This window comes from Atta colombica, unplaced genomic scaffold, assembly GCF_001594045.1.
Source record: "Atta colombica isolate Treedump-2 unplaced genomic scaffold, Acol1.0 scaffold126, whole genome shotgun sequence".
Classification (NCBI taxonomy): domain Eukaryota; kingdom Metazoa; phylum Arthropoda; class Insecta; order Hymenoptera; family Formicidae; genus Atta; species Atta colombica.
This window is the reverse complement of record NW_017259213.1, coordinates 3,205,990-3,228,707: the sequence shown is the minus strand read 5'-3', so window position 1 is coordinate 3,228,707 and position 22,718 is coordinate 3,205,990.

Here is a 22,718-nt window from a genome sequence, read left to right as displayed (position 1 = left end):
TATAATATTTTATATATAATTTTATATATAACAAATCATATTAGTTTAATAAAAATGGATATGTGCAATGTGTGTATTTGTAGTACGTACAGAGATAATATATATATATATATGCTTGCAAGAATATTTTATTATTGACATACATAATAAACTTTGATTTTTTAAGTCATTTTGTGCAAGATCTTTTTAAAATTGAAATTAAAATATTTTTCCAAAGAAGTAAAATATTCCCATATTTAAAGATCTTATAATAGTATCAAATTATAGATTTTTACAGAATAAAAGACTAGATCAGAATTATTTTGAATTAAGGTTTATTCGCAAAGAATTAAGGACGATGAAAAAATTTCTCGAAATATTTATACATAAAAAACTATTTTGCCCTAAAAATATATATTACTAAATATATCCTCATAATATCTAAGGATAAGCATGTCGCAATTTAATATAATTGCAATATAATAATTTTAAACATTTGATTTAAATATTCAGTTAAATATAATAAACGACATTTATGCTTATTAAGCTTTTAATAGTTGATGACAGTTAATGATGAGCTCTAGTGATATCCATATTTGCCATTACTTTGTTAAACAATTATTGAGTATTTTTAATTTAATTTTACATTTAGGATGACCGAGAGTCGAAAAGTCTGAAAAGAATTTTTTATTTCAAATATTTTTTTAAACAAAAATAAACGATTTCTGCGTACGACTAATTTGTGTTGACTCACATCGGCTTGGATTCTTTTTCCTATGATTTATTACAAAAGTTCGAGAATAATAATTTACTATTTATAAAATTAAAATTTAATGATTAATTTCTCAATTAAATTAAAATGTGCAATTAATTTTGACAATATATACTGTAATATTATTTTTTTACAGAAAAAAAGAAAGAGAGTGAGAGAACATCTTCAATCAGACGATTATTTTTCAAAATTTACTAACTCGATTTCTATTACCATAAAAGAATCGTTTGTGCAACTTTCATACGTAGGCGGAAAAATCATACGCGTAAAACAATCGACAAGAAAAAGAAAGAAGAAACAAAAACACACACGAAAATACCACTATACCCATCGGCGGTGAACAACCATATTCGATTGCGCGGGGATATTCGTTGGTATGACGCAAATGCGATTCCGCGCGCACGACTAAACGGCTGACACTTCCACCGGGCATTCTCTTTTACGTCGTATAGGAGGGAGATCAATCAGTTCTGTATGTTTGATGTTTCAATTGTATCAGTCAAATACTCCGGCGTATCGAGATGCGCTGTGCCGTTTCGAGTGCCGCTGCCGTCCGCACCGTCGCCACTGCCGAACGATATTCAGTGAGAGAGGAGAGTAGATCCTGAGGCTCGATTTCAGTGCGACACACAATCGACAATGAAGCGTTTCCAATGCTATAAGCGCTCTGTCGGCGTAGGTGGGATACGCGTTAAATCACAACCGGCGGCGATGAAACGGCGCCGGTCCATGCTGATTCGATTTCCCAGCACTGCTGCCGAAATACTTTACAATGGGAGGAGGCGTTTTACATGCATGGCGTGGTAAAGTACGCGCGCTCGCTTGCTTCGCGTAAACTCGCACCGGTGTGTACCAATTTTTCCAGATTTTTTCCAGATTCCAATGAATAAAAATGTAATTTGCGCGCAATCGAAGGACACAAAGTAAAATATAGATGCAAACGTAACAAATGTTGATATCCGAGAAATTTCTAAGCGATGCGAAATTTTAGGTTCTTTGTCTAATCCTATTCTTGGCAATTGCAAAGAATAAACATATATATTATACTACATGAAAATCATTTTTCACATGATAATATGTATATAAAATGTAGTCATGTAATAAATTTTTAGTATTTTTTTTTACATAGTAAACTTATATCTATGCTTTCTAAATCTTTTAGAGTGAAAATTGAGCCAGGACTCTTTGGACTCAATTTAAAAAAATTTTTTTTTTACTCTTTTTAAAAAAAGTGAAAAAAACTTTTCACACTACTTGAACAAGAGTGGCAGATTTTCATTCTTTTGGAGTAAAATTTAAAGGAATAAAATCTCACTCCTTTTTTTGGAATAAGACTTCATTCCTTAGAATGACTTACTTAAAAAAAAAAAAAAAAAAAAAAAAAACCAAATCTCACTCCCATAAAGAGTGAAAAATCTGTCATTCTTGTTCAAGAATAAAAATATTTCCACTTTTTCGAGACTGGCTCAATTTTTCAGTCTTTTTTTTGGAGTGAGATATTTAACTCCAAAAAATTTTGAAAATAATAAATATCAGTTTATTATCTAATATACTAAAAATGTATATAAATGTATATTAATTAAAATAATTCTTTTATTACAGAAGAGTAGAAGAGGATAAATTATGCAACCGGTACAAAAAAATCAAATTTTAAATTATACTAATTACAAATTGAGCTTCTATACATTATGTGCAATTATCTTTCAAAAGCTCGAAGTACCGAGCATTAACGGGTAGAAAGCAGGCAAGGACGCTCATCTCATAGGAGTAACAACACGGAAGGTCTGCTTGCTCGTTTCTACCGTGTAGCTTATATATATATCCATAACGATTGAACAGACTTGTCCGAGCGTAAATATAACGATAATGCAACGCCCAGCTCGCGTCCGGCTCTATCTCTCGCTTCCTTCGTCTCTCTTTCTCCCACTTTCTCTTCCTCCTTCCTTCTCACTCGCTTTTACGCCCTTTGCCACCCACCGACTCTCTGCTTTTGTCTCTCCATCGATTCGTGCACTCGCCATTATTATAGAGAGATAATGCCCCTATACTCGACGCTGTGCAGATTGGCGAGACTGCTCGTATGAAATGTGCAAAAGCTCTAGGCAGAAAAAAGTGAAGAATGAGAATTGTATCGAGTGTTCTGTCTTTTATATGTCATCTAATATAAAATAGCAATTACATGTTTTTTACTTTATCATTTATTCGAATTATCTGTTTCTAAACATAAGCAGAAAAACGTTTACTATGTCTAACTACAATATATACAGTAAATGTAAAAAGTATTCGTATAATATATACAGAGACATCTTTTTAAAAAATTTTTATTTTTAGAAAGTAATTATTAATTAGCAACAAAGAATAAAATGAATTTTTCAAAATTATTTTACTTACAAAGATGTGTAAAAATTAAAATATAATATCTCAATAATAAGTAAAATAAAAATTGTATAAATATTATTTGGACAAAAAAATTATTTGTACAGTTGAGAAATTTAATTTCTAAAATCACGAATACGGTTACTTTTGTAGCTTTTTTGTTTGCATTAAAATAGAACATGCTCATTATATTAAATTGCTAATTAATGTTTACTTTCTTTATAATATTTTGTAAAAATTTCTGCTGTATGAATACTTTGCGTTCACTTATATATGTGTATTAAGTATAAATACACATATTATATAAATGTGTGTAAAATAAAATTATTTTACTCATTTATTCACTTGGGATCGATTTACCTGTGTCACTACAAATTACTGTGTATATTACGCTGATATATGCGCCAATATTGCAAATATTAATGTTCGATACTCGCCGGTGTACCTATATAGCAATTTGTAGGGAAAGTGTCAACTATTTACCATAAGTATTCGTATTAGCTACGTTAATTGTGTAGTTTGCGTCTCCATCCATTTCGATCGCTCTACGAATATTGTCGCGAATACGGCGAACGATAGGTCAAAAGGCAATCGAACCGATAACATTGTCGAGCAATTGTTATAACTCTTCCAATAATCGATACTTTTAGCAAACTGACAGCAACAATACAACTGACAACTTGCAAACGTTTATCACGTATAAATGTGCGTAAAATTTGTTGCGGCATATAAAACATATGTCGACGCATCCGAATCGTTCGCAGATCAATGCGCCTTCATGAAAATTTCAGAATGAAAAGTGCGCCGAGAACACTGAAACTTTCATACGCGACGAACGCGAAATTTACGCGGCAGCTTTATACGTATGTACACACGCTCACGTGCATCGAAAATGTGGATCAAAAGATTAGAAGTGACTGTTATATCATCACAAGACTCCATCACCACGACATTGAATATTCCATTAAAACTGTGGGCACGATTTTTTTTGGATATATTGTTAAAATAACCGAACAAATTGAACCAATTGAATTTTTTAAATTGATCACGAATTCATCACTTCTAAAATCAAAAAACTCATATAACGTAAAAAAACTAACAAAATAGTAATTCAAATTTATTCTATATCGTATAAAAAAAACTAATTATATTAAAAATATATAATATAATTTATAAATACATCTAAAAATATTTTGAAACCTAATCTTTTCTTTATCTTTTATCTTTATCTTTTAAAGTTATTTCGAAATTTGTTTTCTGACATCTTTATATTCTATATTTTTATTAATGCTTATTTTTTGACAAATATATAATCCAAAAAAATACAGAAACTTTTTACTTCTTTTTCGCTAGCACGAATTTATCTGATATATATATCGAAAGAATTGGCGTGACTTTTCTTCGCGTAACTGCAGTATCAATTCGAGTTTATTGATTATGTAACTAGAGTTGTTTGTCAATTGAAAATCGAACGTGTTTTTATATTGCATAAATATTATCAAGCATTCTTAAAATTCATTCAATTCACCGACAAGAAAAGCGCAGATGATAAATAATGAAAAAGCAACATGTCAATGAATTTCTAACAGTAACACGTTGCCATTATTGTCAAATCTCTGCAAGATTTACGAAAAGAAAATACAAACATTCAAAGACTTCAATGGAGATTTCTGGCGTCTCTTCGATGACAGCAAAAATGACAAATCAAGTATGGCTCATTCGATCCGGAGATCGGTATATGACTGTTCGGTCGATTTCCCAAGATCACGTTCCACGATCGCATTCGCGTTCGCTTTTTTTTGCCATTCGGAAATGCAAAATGCCACCATATGCAATTGCGGGCGATACGGTCGTGTTTGAAGAATATCGATTTCCCCATGTCGCGTACATATGTCACAACATATATAAAAGCATTGTTGCTCGTGCGGAGAAAGAAAGAAAGAGAAAGAATTCTTTTGCGAATCGAATGACACGCCAATGTATCCATTTTTCTCTCCTACACCATCATCGCTAGATGAAGAAGGAACAGATAAACTGTACGGAATACATAGAGAAACGGCAAGGACGAGATAGCAAATCAAAAAGGAACATTAAAAGTTGTCGATGCGTTAGTCGTGCACAGCAACGTGGTCGTTGCCAGAAAAGATTCCCCCGGGATTCTATAGGAGAAACGGCGAGAAGCGGCGACGAGGATAGGAAGCCATTTCGCTCATCTGCCGAGTCATAAAGCAGATACTACGTTCTATTCTCGAAAATACATAAATCTTGCCCAGCGGCCTGATGTAATGCAGGAGAAATGAGTCCTCACGCGTAAAATAAATGATCGGATCAGCCATCGTTTTCCGAAGAAAATGTTAGTCCCATGAAAGAAGAAGAGATGAAGGATTTCTAATGTTGAATGAAGATCTTTAGAACATAATGACAATAATAAAATCGATGTTCCGTCACGATATGCATCTCTAAGCGTATTTATAACCACGTAGTGGTTGTAAATGCGGATTGATTGAACGTTCGATAAATCGTGTCAATAAAATTATATAGATTATATCATGACTTATGTTCATGAACTATAATCTTGATTTAACTTACTCTTTATCTTTTTCTAATTCTTCAAAATAAAAAAAGATAAAAAATAAGTTAAACGGAAATTAAAGTTAATTTACATTGATAGAAATGAGCGTTAAGCATTATGATCGATCAGACAACGTGTTTAATCAAGTAATATGCAATTAATTTGAAAATATCCATAAATGCATATGAAAAATACAATAATTTTGTTTAAAATTTTCGATGTATAAAAGACAATTCTTTAAATGAAACATAGCCATTTTATCAAAAATTTCCAAATGATTAATATTTTTGTTATTTCAGTTAACTAAATCGTGGCTGATTAAAATAATTTAATAACTTAATAATTTGATAACTATTAAGTTAAATATTATAAAATATATTATTGTTTTTGCTAGACATCATTTCATTCGTTGATTAACGTTATAATAAAATCAATCTGGTTAGGTAACATACATTACACGATAAATCATAATTATTAATATCAATATCCAATTACAAACAACAAATATTGAAGACTTATCAAGTTTCATACTGTATTCTATCTAATTAATAATACAACATCTCTCATACTTTAATATCACAAATTAATATATTAAAATAAAATTAGCCAGACAATGTGCAATCAATATTACACTAATCAAGATAAGAAGATAAAATTAATATTTCCTTACTTTTCATATCTTATTTTAAAAGCAATGATACATAATGTACTTATAGATTTGTGATAAATTTATTTCTCGTTCTCTTGTTTTTTCATCGATACTTATTAAACATATCGACATTCATTTTAAATACTTATTGTTACATACTATTTCATTTTATTGTTCTCTCCCTCTCTCTCCCTCCCCCTCTTCCTTTTCTGACAAGGAAAACTCGTTTTTCATAAGTTGGTCGAAAATTCACGAATTTTTAGTGACGGACTTTTTATCAGCTCAGCGTTTCGAAGCGCCTATCGTACTCGTAAATCTCCTCGGCTGTCTGAAAGCACTTTTCTGCAGCACGCGCAAGTAACGTCCCGTTTATCAGCGCAAAGCGCAAGCATGACATTGCCGCAATCACTGACATCCTAACGCCCAAATGTTGGAAAGATAGCGTACTAAGAAGAAAAAGTGGAATCGCTATTTGGGACTTCCTTACGAATTACGAAGACAAATGCAATAAAACTACTTATTGACTACTCACTAAATTCTGCATTTACACTCGCTTTCTGATAGAGAACTGAGTTAAAATCGATCTTAAGATACAGTTATAAATAGCTTTTTGATCGAAACTAAAATAAATTTTTATTTTTCAAATACAATATAGATTCAATTATTTTTTAAAAATAAAATAATGAATATCAGTCATTTAATTAAAAGAATTAAATAATTTAAATTTAACAATTAAAATTAAAATTGATTATTAAAGTAGATGATATAGCATATTTAAATACGAGAATTCATTTAAAAAATTTTATTGAAACAATTATTTATGAAACAGTATATTAATAGTATATTAACGACATTACATATATTTCTCACAATTCATTCATTTGAAATAGAAACAGAAGCGCGATAAATAATGTCTAACTGTCTAATGTATAATTGTCTAAGATCTTTGGAATGAAATTTAATTATAAAAAATGACAATTAAGCCAGTACTGAAAAAAAAAACTCAAATATTAAAAGTACAATTTCAATCTTTAGAATTAGATATTCCACTCTAAAAATTTTAAAGAATTATGAATTATAAATTATTGCTTTACAATATTCACGAACTACAGCTTCAATTATAAAATTGAATCTTTAGTTTTAATTGTAAAATTATCTTTTTGCTTGAATTTGAACATACCTCAAATTATGTTTCTTTAATTTAAGTATATAATTTGAGATAAAATTATTATTGAATCTTAAGACAAGAGAATTTGCTTTAATAAAGTTGAATTATATCTTTGATACGTTTACAAATCCTTAATCGCTTACTGCAATAATTTTGAGATATACAATGCCGCTTGTATTTTCCAGTATTTCTCATAACCCCATTTGAAAAGTAACACGACAATACGCGGAACAGTTCTCATCGTTACCTGCTGACTTAAGTCTATACAAATACAGAGCTACTGTGCAAACAAAGGCAAACATTAAAGCCTCATGCTAAGCTTCTCAGATGGAATATCAAATCTATTATAAAATAATTATTCTAAGTATGTTTCTTTTTTTCTATTTCAAATTAATCATATTATATCAATAGTCAACATAATACTTCTTCCCGATTTTGCATGTAAATTCGATAATTCGTATATGTTATTTTGCGTTATCAATCTCAAAATAATTGATAAACTTGAATTAAAAATGTACAACGCTATTTCAGATATATTCAAAGCAACGCTAAGAAGATAAATGTAAAAAATTATAAAATAATGTCCCATTCTCTATTGTTCCAAATCCTACTTCGAATGAATAAATCACGGAAAATATCGTCGACAATACGATTCGATGAGTAGCATCAATACTTATGAATATTTATGAATTTTTAATCCAAAGTAACAATCGTTTATCATAATAACTATAAAAATATAATAATATAAATATAATAATACTTCGTGCTTTCTAGTCACAAGCACATGCAAACAATAACGATGACATACAGAAAGATTCTCATTTCAATTGGACATCGAACAGAACTAATCGTTCTTTTAAAATGGATTAATGAATCCATAAAACAAAGCGTAAAAGCCACAATTAACATATGAAAAGTATGTTAAAATACAAGAAATAAAATATTTAGCATACAAATATTTATTTCGTAACTATTACTATCATAGATTGTTACTGCGATATATGGCTTTGATATTTGTTTTGTGTACCATGTTATTATTCACCTTGTTATTATTCACATAGCAAAACTCAAACCGGTTCACGATGCTAACTACACCATATGTCGTAATATTATTCCTCGAAACACGGTCACAAGTATTAAACTATTAAAAGATGCAAAACAGACATTGTCATATGGTGCCATCTTATCTTGAATAAAAGTAACTTACTGATTTCGAAAAGATATCAGACAAGAAAATTATAAAATATTGCTTCAATAATTATATACTTCAGTAATTAGTACGTACAATCTTAATAAGTTTATTTGTAAATGTCGCTATGTAGTATTGTGTTGCGTTAAGTGCAACAAAGAAGAGAAAGCATTTCCCCAACAGAATAACTGTAGGATAAGTATTTCATTTTCAACTTGATCTTATGTCACTTGGGACAAAGAAGTTTAATACGCAAGCATCCAATAACTATTTCGTCGCGTATGTAATACGGAGTGTTTCATAACAATTGTACAATATTTTAATTTCATTTTAGAGAGTTGATTATTTTACTTCACACAATCAATTAAACGCTCTATATTCTGTACCAAAATATCACTATATTATATTGTATCTCGAAATATGAAACTTTATTCTCAGTATTTCGCTGACATGCTCTTTTTATAAGATTCATATTATGACTACATGTCTAGATATGGTCTAGATAGAAGAAAGGAAAATATCATGTATCGAGATGCGCATAAGAACAAACAATTGTAAGATAATTTGCACGATATTTCGATAAAAATGGAAATACAATTTCATATAATTTTATTATTGTTATATATAATTTCATTTATATATAAAAAATTGTGACATTATTTTGTCATTGTTATAAACATTTATACATAAACGGAATTATAAGAATGACAAAATTATATAAAATTGTGTCCAAATTTCTTTTCCAATTTGACAACTGAATTAACGCTTAACAAAACAATGCGACCATTCTCAATTTATTTGTCAATGCTTGATACAACTATTAGCATCAATGTCAATGTAATTAACTTAAATCAAAGAAAATAATTCGCTACAGTTATTATGCGATAGAATGACAGATACGTTAAGCAAAGAAAATTCACTCACAAAATTCACTCGACATCAAATATAGACAATGAGGACAGTGTTACAATAGTAGTGAATAGTGTTTGGGATTTGAATGTCTATCACGGATTATTAATGAAGCCGCAAATATCAAAGATGTCGATTGTTTAAAAGCGATGACGTAAGCGCAAGATGAACTGTTTTGTGCTTCATTTAACTGTATTGCAACGCGACTTGACAGCGACAATGTCGATCATCACGTTATACTCGCCAACCACAGACAAACTAGTAACAAGCACAATCATAGTTCATCTTGTTCTAATATTAGACATGTAGAAATATAACACAAAGATATTTTTATCACATAGGATTAATAAAAAAAATAATAACAGAAATTTAATTTTATCACAATCATATAATCAAATGAAAAAGTAGTGTCGCGCGCGAAAATTTATCTTATTTTCTAAGTAACACGGCAGATTGTTTTCGAGAATAAGGAAAAAATAAAGAGCGTTTCGATTTTCAATATCGTTTAAAAATCATTCTTATTGTTAGTTCTTAGAATATCCACCAAATCGACAATTTTCAAACTTTACATTGTTCAAAGCAAATATTTTTCTCTTACAACATTCTCTTATCCAATCGTAACAATGTGGGATTTTATAAACAGTCGTACCGTACAATTGGGAATACCACAGTCACACAATAACCTACGCTCTCGCTGATGCGTTAATATTCCAATAACATTGTTGTTTGCGCTCTTATCAAAAGCATGCAATTAATATATTCGCAAGTATGGATCGACGAGCACATTGTATTTCAACTCAACCGTGAATACGATTACTAATGTTACGGAGAGAAGCCGCGACACGAAGTTGCTAAATTTCGAAATATCGATTATTAATTATTAATGTCGTTAACGTCAAAGACGCTAATTGTCTTAAACAGCGCCGTCAAACTTAGAGCCCCGAACTGTAATTCTAACTCTAAACTTACAGTCCTTGATTACGCACGCTAGAAATTGTAACAAGAATAACAAGGATTTCCAATTGTAATGAATGCAAAAATATTTTCTATAAAATATATATATATTTATTTCTAGATGCAATGGCATATGCAATATTATTGTATTGATTTATCGAAACTTTTTTTTATTGAATCCTAAATAAATTGGTATGTTTAAGATTCAAATAAAATTGATAAGACTCACATGAAACTGTGTAAAAACATTTTCGTCATTTTCAAATTTGATATCCATTTAATTTACTAAATCTAACGTAGGTATATTGTACACTATCGAGAGAATTTAATACATTTATACACAATTCAATGCATTTATCTCAATTCACACATATCCCACATGGCGAAAGAATAATATATACAACAGAGTTACGCAATACGATGTGCTCGTTGCAGAGGGATTTTTCGAAATATAAATCCTCGGGATGGATAAAACGTCGGCGCGATGATGCTCATAATTTCACGAAGCCGCGTATCGATTGCTCCCGGTTCGATGGTTTCGCGAAAACGAACGCGATCCGACGCCGAGCTCGGCTCACAAGCGTAATCTCTAATGCGTAATATCGCCCGTTCACGCCGGGATGAGCAACGCCAATAAAACGAGACTAGGCGCATCGGCATCGCAAACCGCCGCTGCGTTGCGTTGCGTTGCGTTGCGTTAGAGTGGCAGGCGGTCAATGATTTTGTAATCGTGATCGGTGAACGGTCGTGAAAAAAATTCACAATTTGATCAATTTTGCATCTGTCGTAACGGACGATAAAACGTCTGCCCTGCACACCACGAATTGAGTCGATAAACTGTGCGCCACGAGGATTTATATGAGGTCCGTAATATTTTATAGCATATTGTCCCTACGTGACGATATTTTTTTCATGACTACAGTCAGAATAATATATTAACGTTACAATCCCATTCAAAATGATTCTTTTTCTTCTCAAAGTAAGAAATTTAATCGGGAACTATCGTGACACGAGTGGGAAATCCAGAGGTTCGTTGGGACATTTTCACAATTTCATCATTAGATTTTTTTAAATAATTAATTATTATGATTAAAATGTACTGATATGATAGAGAACCTATCTCTACATTTTCAGAAATGGTTCTGTACACTATCTAGTGCTAGATAAAAGCTAAATAAAATACGAATATACTGTATTGTAGCCAATTTGCCTCAATAAATTGATACATATTATGATTTAAGTTACTCCTATGAACTCTATATTAAATTCATGAAAGCGTCATATAAATAAAAAACAGATAGTACTTCGATATGTACTTCTTAGTAAAGATTGTATCTTTTAAAATTATTTTGTAATGATCAAATAGCAAAATGTTACAGAAAAATAAGTTCAATTTATTTTAGTTTTAGGTTTTAATAAAAAATTACAGAAATATATAAAACATTTTGTCAGAATTAAGTTGTAACTGGAATGTTCACACACATAGTACAGCAAGTAAAGCTGTTGCCGAAATTTCAACGTTCCTTACATATGTCTGATTTTATCATAACAAATCATTTTATCATAACAAATTAGTCGAGGGATAAGGGCAATTACGGTGTATAGATTTGAGGCATTACTAGACATTACTTAAGAAAATTGTTGTAAATATAATAAGTAGCATGAATTACTAGGGCATTAATATTATCAGAGCATTAGTGGAAATTATTAGGGCGTTAAGGGGCATTATTAGGACATATAATGGGCATTATTGAGGCATTAGTGAACATAAAAATTGGGCATTAGTAGGCATTGGTATATATAATAAATTTTGGTCAATGATTTATCTCTCGAAATTAATTACTACTCAAAATAACATGTATAGTAATACAGATACTTTTTTAACAATACGTCACTTAGATTTTTCTAAAGAACAAACTGAAAAATTAATAAGAAATGAAACACTCGAAAAATTTACCTCCCCTTGAATCAGATTTTTTTTATTGTACAGTACTCGTTTGAGGTTTAAATAAAACTTAGGGAGAAGTATCTATGTTACAAAAGAGATATTTTACGATAACTTTTCCATTGTTTCTTTCGCCATAAATACATAAATGGAACGCAATACCAACTTGCCAGCGAGTTTCGGTTTGTCCTATCTATCTTAACTATTATTCGATATCTATTTCTCAAAATCAAATATATGGCGAATATATATATTCGCAAGGGGTCAACATGTCGCTTTTATCATGACTATACGAATTGGACGAGGTGCTGCGAGAGAGACAATAATTTCTTATTTGGCTGTTATGTCGGAATCCAGGGAAAATGGCGTGACGTTGTTACAAACGTAGCTATGCAAGTATTGTTTACTGCCTATAAGTCACTCGTTAAAGCACGAAACCGGGAAAAATTTGCCGCCTGTAATGAGCGTTTATTTGCACGCGGTATAAAAGTCAAGCGCGACTAAAATCGATTTTCGCATTCGCTCGATGTAACCAGCGCGCTCACTCAATTTTTTTTCTCCCGTTTGCATTCTTCGTGAAACGTGGTAGCCGCCGAGAGAAAAGAGATTTCTTCGCGTCATTTAGATTATCGACGACGCATTTACACGAATTTCCGCGGCGTTGCTGATGACGGAACCGACTTTTTTGTGAGACGCCTCAACGAGTGACAAAAAGCCCCGTTCGATCCGAACTATAAAAAGATGCGTTATCAATCTCGTCGGATATAGGACGAGGATAAAGTGAAGAACACAGGAAGAGAGAGAGGAGACCGCAGGTGTGTCCGCGTTACGACGAAGTCGCAAACTTTTATTGCGACGTTGTAAGGGATGAGGGAGAGTGACCCAGAAAGTGAGACAGTCTAGAATACTATCTGCGAATCCGTGTCACGCTTTGAAAAATCTCGACATACACGACAGTAATGGGTATCTACAAAAAATATAAGAATCGTCGCGAAATAGGAATATAGTTTATTAGAGCGAAACGCGCGAGAGAAAAATCTCGCACCAAAAGGAAGGAAGGGAGAGAAATGGAGAGCATGATAAAGAAAATGAGACAGTGGAAACTGGGATGTCCACTCAGAAGAAAAGAGAAAGGGATAATAAGCGAGAGACCGCGAAAGTAAATAAAGAATGCAAAAATATGGTGTTGCATAAAGAGATCGTAGATGAATTAGTAGTAATAAAGAACACGGTGCGAAGGAACATAAACGTATCTCGTTATCGTTTTAAAAATGATCACATCATTACGATATTTATTTGTGCCACGTTTAATAAGAAATGTGAAGTAAGAAAAATATTGAACAAAGCACGGATCTTAAAATAGCTAACTACAAAGCGAAAAAGATGAAGAACGAAGCGTGTAACATTTAAGATATATTTATAACGGTCGGATGCGTTCTTACAAAAGCCAATATTACAACATAAAAAAATGGTACTTTGAAAGGTGGCGTAGGACGCGGACTCTTAAAGCGATGCTTTTGATCAAAACGAAGCCTCTATGCGCTGCTACTCCTCCGTAAAATCAAACGCGTCTTATTGAAGTACGTAATGCCTACATAATGACAGGGGAGGAAAAAAAACACTGTATTATATACCGGGACAAATATAATTACATACTATCTCAAAGAAAGGTCCAGAATAAACGCGAAGAATTCGAGACGACGAGATCGCTCGGTCGGAGAAAAAAGAGCAAAGAAGTTTTCTGGGAAGAACCGAAGGAGTAAAGGAAGGAAACGAGGTTGTACACGGATATCTTCCAAAAGTTCTTGCATCATATATAGAACAATATCAGCAAACGGTATTTTTCGAGCATTCTTGGGGATACAATATCATAGCAACTCTCGTAGTAAAATTAAAATTAATATTTATAACGTATAATCCTGATAATCATCAAATAAATTCATCGTTTAAGATGAAAATAATAGAGAATAATTTTAGAAAATATTAAATGTCTCTGAAAAAGAAATCATCTTTTTAATTGGTAATATTCTCTATATCTCTATATCTCTATATCTCTCTAAACCTGAATCTCAGTGGATAGTCACAGATTATCAGTGGCATACTTGGCACTGATATTATCCATTGATCAAATTTAGAGAGTTTTATTCATTATTTTATAAATCGCAATTGTTTAATTGTTCTAAATATCTCTCGTTTATAGCGCTCACTCCATTTTATTGCACGGGAATATACTATCATTAATACGGCTTTTTAATTTATCGCTAAATAAATCCGAAACCTTCCGGACTTCAATTTCAGCGAAAATACCGTGCGAACGATCTACCAATTTCTGGCGGACCGCGGAGGAAGTCGAAATTAAACATTCATCGCACGGTTTGCTGCGCGTTAATGACCACGAGAAAAAAACAGCAACACATGGCGGGGCGGACAGGATGCAAAGAATCGTTTGTGGAGAGTACAAAGATGAACCTAGACAAAAGGAGAGATAAAGATAGGGAGAGATAGATGGAGAGAAAGCAAAAAATAAAGAAAAAAGGGACAGAGAAATAATTATAGCATTATTCGCAGGGGTATATTGCGGCGGTGTTGGTACAACGAGAGACGGACAGAGAGAAGCATATAGAAAAGAACATCGGCAGCGACCACTAAACAGAGCAACGAGAGGGTGTGAAAGGAGGAATGAGCGGCGCAAACGTAGAAAGGAAGCTCTCCTTAATAAAAGACAAGGGAATATCAGCGACCTCACGCCTGGTCGTGACAACGACGACCGCATCCCATTCGCTTCAGCGTTCCTTTGAGCGAGAAGCCATCGTCGTCCCCTTTCTCGCTCCTCTCGTTTGCGACCGCGTTCCCTCATCCACCATGATCCACCGAAGACTCAACCCCTGACAATCCAGTGCGATCCGACACAACAAGGAAGGGGAGATTATATTTCGTTGTGTCGTTCCTATCTTTTCACGTACGCTCTCGACTAAACAAGCCATTTCATCATCACGCACGATGTCCTCGAGTTTTCATTCGGTACCTTTTTTTTTTTTTTTTTCTAATAATTTTAATCATTTTCCAAAAGCGGCGTGACAATTGTTGAAATGCCAGCCAGATTTAATTCAAAAAATTTGTATAAGTTTCGTATTACTCGATCATGTTGATATTTCAATAAATATGGTCGAATTCGTCCAAATCTCTATACGCATAATTATACTTTTTTTACATTGCTGATATAACAGAGAAAAAAAGATATCTCATATTGCATTTTTCCTAACAGATATAAAAATCTCTCTGTTTAGCAAATTTATTTTAATTTCTCTTACAATACGAATACACATCCTTATCAGTATATACAATAATACAGAAAGTACATTTCGATAATGTCATATGAGAGAAATAAGTATTTACAGCAACTTTTATCGTATGTACGAAAGCCATAAATATTTTCGCACGACTCATAAAGCCGAGCGTAAATGTTACTACTTTCAAGTTATAGATACTGGATCCATGCTTCTTTTTGCACAACTTCTATGTACTGTTCGCGAAATATGCTCGCGCGTATCTATTTCAGGAATGGTTGCTCGTGCAGGAGCAGAGGAACAGTTTGTGCGGCTATACACGCGCGTGTCGGTACATGCGCGAACGTGGCATTAAGGGCGTACAAGGGAAACAGATATGTGGACGAGAGAGAGAGAGAGAGAGAGAGAGAGAGAGAGAGAGAGAGAGACGAAGAGAGAAACCGAGAAAGGGATATCGATGCATGCGCGTGACCCCGATTCGAATCCCCCGAAACGCGAATCTCTCCGAGTTTGCAGGCACTCGGAAAATAATTAGACCCATCGAGTTCCGGTACGCAGTCTAATGAGAGGCTTCCTCGGCCGGAAGCGACGGAATCTCCGCGATCTCCTTGAGCGGAATGCTAATCATCCGCAATTACGCGATTGTATTTCGAGAGGGAAGACCGCGGACAAAAAAAAAAGATACGAAGCAGAAATTTTATATTACACTCGTGTAATCTGCCATAATTTCGGGCGCGTCACTTTCAACCGAGAGGACAGATTTTAACACTATTTTCTTCCCTGAAAAATCCACCATATGCGGAAATGTCAACCTCTCTCAGAAATTTATATAAAATTCTTTTTTTTCTTTTTAATCGTTTACATATGACAAAAATTTCGAAAAAATCAATGCATATGCAGTTATCATGCTGAATACCAAATTGCATTTAAATATTGAATTTTTAATTTATAGTAATATTTTAATACTATGTATTTATTCTCTTTTTTATCATTATCATTATTTTCTGATTTGTAAGAGTTGCGTAGAATATTACATTGAAAAAGGACAAAGCTTTATATTCTTTATGTTTACGAGTTGCTACTATTTTAATTTACATTTTTCATTCTCTATTATCATTTTAATTCTTTTACCAAGCTTGACATTAAGTAATAAATGTTACTATAAACAATGTTGAAATGTTACTGTATAAAAGAGAAATTTTATTCGTGCATTGAAATTTTTATTGTACATCGTGAAATTTATGTCGGATAAAAGTTATAAAATATTCTAGATCAATTCGCATTATAAGTCTCTATCGCGCGTACATGCATTATTGAATTGCGTAACTGAAATCTTTCATGTCGGTGCTACAGTTATGCATTTATCGTTTATTATATGATCATCTTGCCCTTAACATGATAATATCGACAGAGTTTCACAAAGACAGAAAATGCAATAATGGGTGAAAAGCCAAGTTAACGAGTGCCTCCATTTATTATATGTATAATGAGTATAAAAGCAACACTATCATTAACATTTTCTATATCAAAATTGCAATTAAATTTATAATAAAATGCAATCATTACAAATTTGTTCCTACTATCGCGTGACTAATAAAAATTTTCAAAGGTCAACTCTCACATAAATATGTGAAAATTCAAATTCGACTAATATTCGCATTGTTTGCATGTATTCCGTGTATTCTTTACGCCGATTAAATTATATTAATCAAAAACAATGAAATCGTATTAAATTCGTATTTAATTGATTAATAATAAAATTCACGAATGTAAGTCAAATATATTAATATTTTAAATACATGCCCTGAATTTTCATAAACAGCGTACATTAGATTTCGGAAAAAACAAAATAAAAATAAAAATTAAATAAAAATAAAAATTAATAAATAAATAAATTTAATACGTTTATTTTAATATTTTCCAAATTTAATTTTTTATACATTTCGTATCTATTATTTTTCAAATAACCCAATTTTTTAATAGTATCCACATATAAATATTTAAAATTTTATATCTATTTCTTTATTATGAAAAAACAATTATTTCTAAAGTATAAATGAATTCTTTAATAAATCAATTGCAAAATTTATTCACGATAATTCCCACAAATATGAAAACAGAGACTTACGTGTCGCGCAAGATATCTCGGCGAACAGGGCGATCGACAATAATCCAGCCACGAGGAGGAGCGTGGTCAGGAAGAACGATCTCGAGCTGCAGCCCATCACGGCATCACTACAGATCACCACCCGATTCGCGCAGTAGTCCTCGTCGGATATCACCGACGGCGTGTCTCGAACTCTCGGCGACGCGAGAGACTCGTCTCTTCTCAGCTCAACTGACAATGAGCTCGAGAATCTCACTGTCACCCCCGCGGCGAAAACGTCCAGCTGTCATCCGCGCGAAAGAATCCACTCGAGAACCACCACTACCGCGTACGTGCCAAGCACGCGATTCAGCATCGACGATGCACCGTCGCACGAGAAAACTGCAGTTCCGCCGCGACAAAATCGGACCTCTTGTCCGCGTCCCGCATCTCTTCGTGCACTAAATCGTCGTGTTTTCTCTTGCCCCTTCTCTTTCTCTCTCTTTCTCTCTCTCTCTCTCTCTTTCTCTCTCTCTCTCTCTCTCTCTCTCTCTCTCTCTCTCTCTTTTTCTGTAGCGCGAATCTTCACTTCACAGGCTAGACCACGAGAATCAACAATCGACACAAGACGATACCAAGGAATCTGGAATTTACGAAAGCTCCGCGTCAGGAAATCGGCGATCTGACTTCCCAACGCGATCGCTACTAATCTCCTGTATAAAAGAGATCGCGATGGTATTTTCTCTCTAAGGTAAACCGGATTGATTCACTACTGCCGAATGCACAGCCCGATTATCGGATTTTGGAAGAATCTGGTCGAATTCTCCTGGGCGTAATGTCGCCGTAAGACACTCGTTAAACTTGGACACTAAAGCGTTGTAAGCGACGCGACTACAGATGTCGAGATGAATTCCGTTCGGCGAAGAAAGAGCTCGTCGGTCGTTTCTTCTTGTAATGTGTTCCTGAGCCAGATTTAGTCCTCGCTAGTTTATGTATCCGCTGTCTTAGATTACTTGGCCAAGCACAATATTTACGCTGAATGTACATGTACAGTGATTTACGGATTAATATGTTAAAAGAAAAACACATCGATAAGTTTGATGATCTCTCATTTCACTAATATAGATTAGCTTTAATCTTGATTCAACTTACTCTTCATCTTTTTCTGATGGCCATTTCTATGTAGATTAACTTTAATCTCTTGGATTAATTTACTTTTTTGAATTAATGCTTATCAGCATCATATTAATCACATCTTTTAAGATGTCTATAAGCATTAATATTATTAAATTGACTGTCAATTTAATTTATGATATTACTGCTCTAATTCTCTGTTAGGATTGTATTTCAAAACTAAAATTCGGAGCGCCGTTTGTAGAATTGGATGCGAGTAAATAAATTTACACGGAATTATTTAAATACTAAGCTCCAGTTTGAGGTTAAGGGTTTTATTTCTGATTTGTTGTATTCACATTACAGTCTTAAAAGATACCATATTTAATATAATCTACTTTTTATCTTTTTTTAGTCCTAAGACCCGATTGCAACGTTACTTTGACTTTAAGCGAGACTTTGACTTACAACACTCATTCTCTCTCTCTCTCTCTCTCTCTCTCTCTCTCTCTCTCTCTCTCTCTCTCTCTCTCTCTCTCTTTAAAAACAAGAGAAGGAGAAAGTTTTAAGCCTCGATTAAAGTTAAAGTAATGTTAGTGCAATCAGGTCTAAGAATTAGAAGAGGATAAAGAGTAAATTAAATCGAGATTAAAGTTAATCTACATTGGTAGAAATGAACACAACTCTTAGAACTAAAAAAATGAAGAATAAGTTGAACCGAGATTTAAATTAATCAACACGAGTGAAAATGGAAATTAATGATTTTTAAAAAAAGAATCGTAATTATAATAATATCGTTGACTGTGTTTATCATATTGCAATTTTTGTTCACGTTGCAATGAAATATTTTGTCAGAAATACTTTTTATAAGTTATTTGCTTCATCGACGCGTCATTTAAACCAATTGTAATACACGCGTGTAACGAGTGTTCAAATCCGCGATAAATGCACGCATATATAATACTCTGCGATCACCATTGTATTTCACAACACGTTCGATCAACTCGTAATCTTTAATAGGATTTCACAGAAAATCTCTGTCTGAAATCACTGATCGCAACTCGCGCGGAAACGAGATGATCGCGATCAACTGATTTACAGCGACGTCTCCGTTTTCATTGAGCGCAAAATTCTGTAGAAAATGATATCCTGTAATCTCTCTCTCTCTCTCTTTCTCTCGGGAAAATGCGGATACAGCGCGGATATGCGCGAATCATTTATCGTTTGGTTTTCGAATCAATTGATGATTTACGCGGCTAATTGAGATATCTCGGATAATTTCGTCGGCTGCCGAATCCGCGTACGAAAGAGCGAGAGCGAGCGAGCGTTATTCGCGTCGAACGTGGACATAAATCATCTTCGTGTTTCGTGCAAACGGATGGCCTTTTAAATTGATCGTCCCGGCAGGTCGGTCGTACTTGTGGATTGATACACCGATACGCGCTTCCGCGTGCTTCGAATATTAAAAAAGTCGCTCGTAAATTATCGTTCTTCATATTTGCGGTAATGTACGTTCAGATAAAATAATATCGAGACCGAACTAAATGTAGAGTAAAACGAAACGGCAATTGAGAGATCACAGTATTATTGCTCGAAATAACTTAGAAACCGTTTCGATCTCGTTATATGATCTCATCGAGTGTTTTTTTTTCTTTTTTTTTCGCGCAGCATTTTTTCAAAACCTATATTCTGAAACAACAGATGACGAGAGCGTTATTCGTTCTGAAAATTCGCGCGGGATGTTTCCATTTCACGTCGTTCGTAAAATTAAACGCCTAACTTTTGTCGTCCTATTTGCACGCGCGCGCGCGCGCACATACACACACACACACACACACACATTCCTACATGCAAATGTTGATATTTCGCATTCGAGACGAGGGAAACCAGCAACGTTAGGTAGATAGGTGGGTACCTCGCCGGCAGAACGGAGAGAGGCGGATGTCCGAAACTTGCGGAAGTAGGTCACGATACGTATTTAGGCAACAGTATCTCTCGGTATCGGTTTATTCCCACCTGTAATCACCGGGCCGCAAACTGGGTACACAAAGTCCCTCGTGCATATGCATGGCACGGCTGCTTTGTGTCCCGACGACCCTTGAACCGCTCGTCTACGCGCGTGTTGTTCCTGCGCTACGATTGTTCCCGTGACCGCCCGATGCGCGCGAGGGTCTCGTGTCACGTTCTCTCTCATCCCTGCCCCACCCTTTGCGCGGTCCAGGAGGGTCGAAATGACGTTCAGGAAAAAAAGCACGAGAGAGACGATAGGTATCGCAAACAACATGTATCATCGACGTTTATTTTAAGGACGCGCCGTACGTCACCGGCAGCGAGCTGTCACTTTGCCCGTAAATCCCATTCATGTCAAATCACAAACTCGCGTGTACTCTTTTTCAAAGAGAAGAGAGGAGGGAAAAAGGGAAGAGCAAAGGTTGGACAGAGGAGGATAAAACGTAATCCGTGCGTAACGTGGGATGCGTCGAGAGCATCGTTGGCAGGCTTGGTCGTCGTGTTTCGAAAGCGCGCACTGAAACGTCCTGTGATGGAGGTAGATTAAAAAAAAAAAAAAGAACTAAAAATAAAAAAACGAGAAAAATTCGCGCGCGCGTCACGAAAATCGAAGTGCATCCCGCGAGGTAGCGAACGCGAGGATAATCGAGAACTCGACGCGGCTCGACTCACCCTCCTTTGCGGCGAGAGGCACGTGACGGGCTTCCGCGATCAGCACGCGAATTCCGGCAGCCGTCTGGAGCACGTGACGATCGATCTCGCGTGAGAGGACGAGTGCGATTTTCGTTTCTACCAAGAGCATCGTGCCTTCCTTTCAAGTGGGAAGCTCAGTTCACGGAAAGTTTCAAGGATTCACGATTCGGATCAGTCGGTGCAGCGCGAGGTCGATTGACGAGCTCTCTCTTCCCCCCCCCCTCTCTCTCTCTCTCTCTCTCTCTATCTCTCTATGTGTCTGACATCATTATCAAACGTCAGTATCGCAATATTTCATTAGTAGTAACAGGAAAATTCAGATCCTTCCGATAATCGTTGCGCTTCGGTCCACCCTTCGCTCTATAAAACACGCGGACATCTGCTCCAAGACCATCCACATCATCCCCTCTCACCAGGAGACAGCGTGAGCGATGTTTCCTCGATGACAGCAATCCTTTCGGCACTGCTTTCGCAAGATTAGTCCACCCTTCTCACAGCACAGCGAAAAGGGTGAGGCATCATTTGACGCACTCTCTCTAGTATCGCAGCGAATAACCAACCCGAGGGAGCGGAGATTCCACAACACCTTGGCGTTTCGCTTACGTCGCGATCGCAACGGACGACGTGTACGAGAAATCACGAAGAGACGTCTCGCTCGTAAACGTCACGTATATACGGCAGACGCGAAAGAGAGTAACGAACGTAATGGAATACCGACGGTCCACACGTTATCGCGCGGTATACAAGATATATGAGGCGCGGATACGACGAGCGAGCGAGCGAGGTTCGAAGTGCGCGTCGCGCTCTCCCGCCTCTCTTGGCTCCGCTCTCGGGACTGAGAGTGGAGAGAGAGAAGCACCGTCGGACTTTCGAGGGATCCACTGCCACCCCTACCGGCGTGGTGGCCGTTACCCCTGCCTATGTGCCACTCTCGGCAACCCGCGTGCTACGACTGTGCTACGTTTCCCCTGCCGCGCTGACCCCACCACCGCTCGAATGCCGCGCGCGCCACCCGC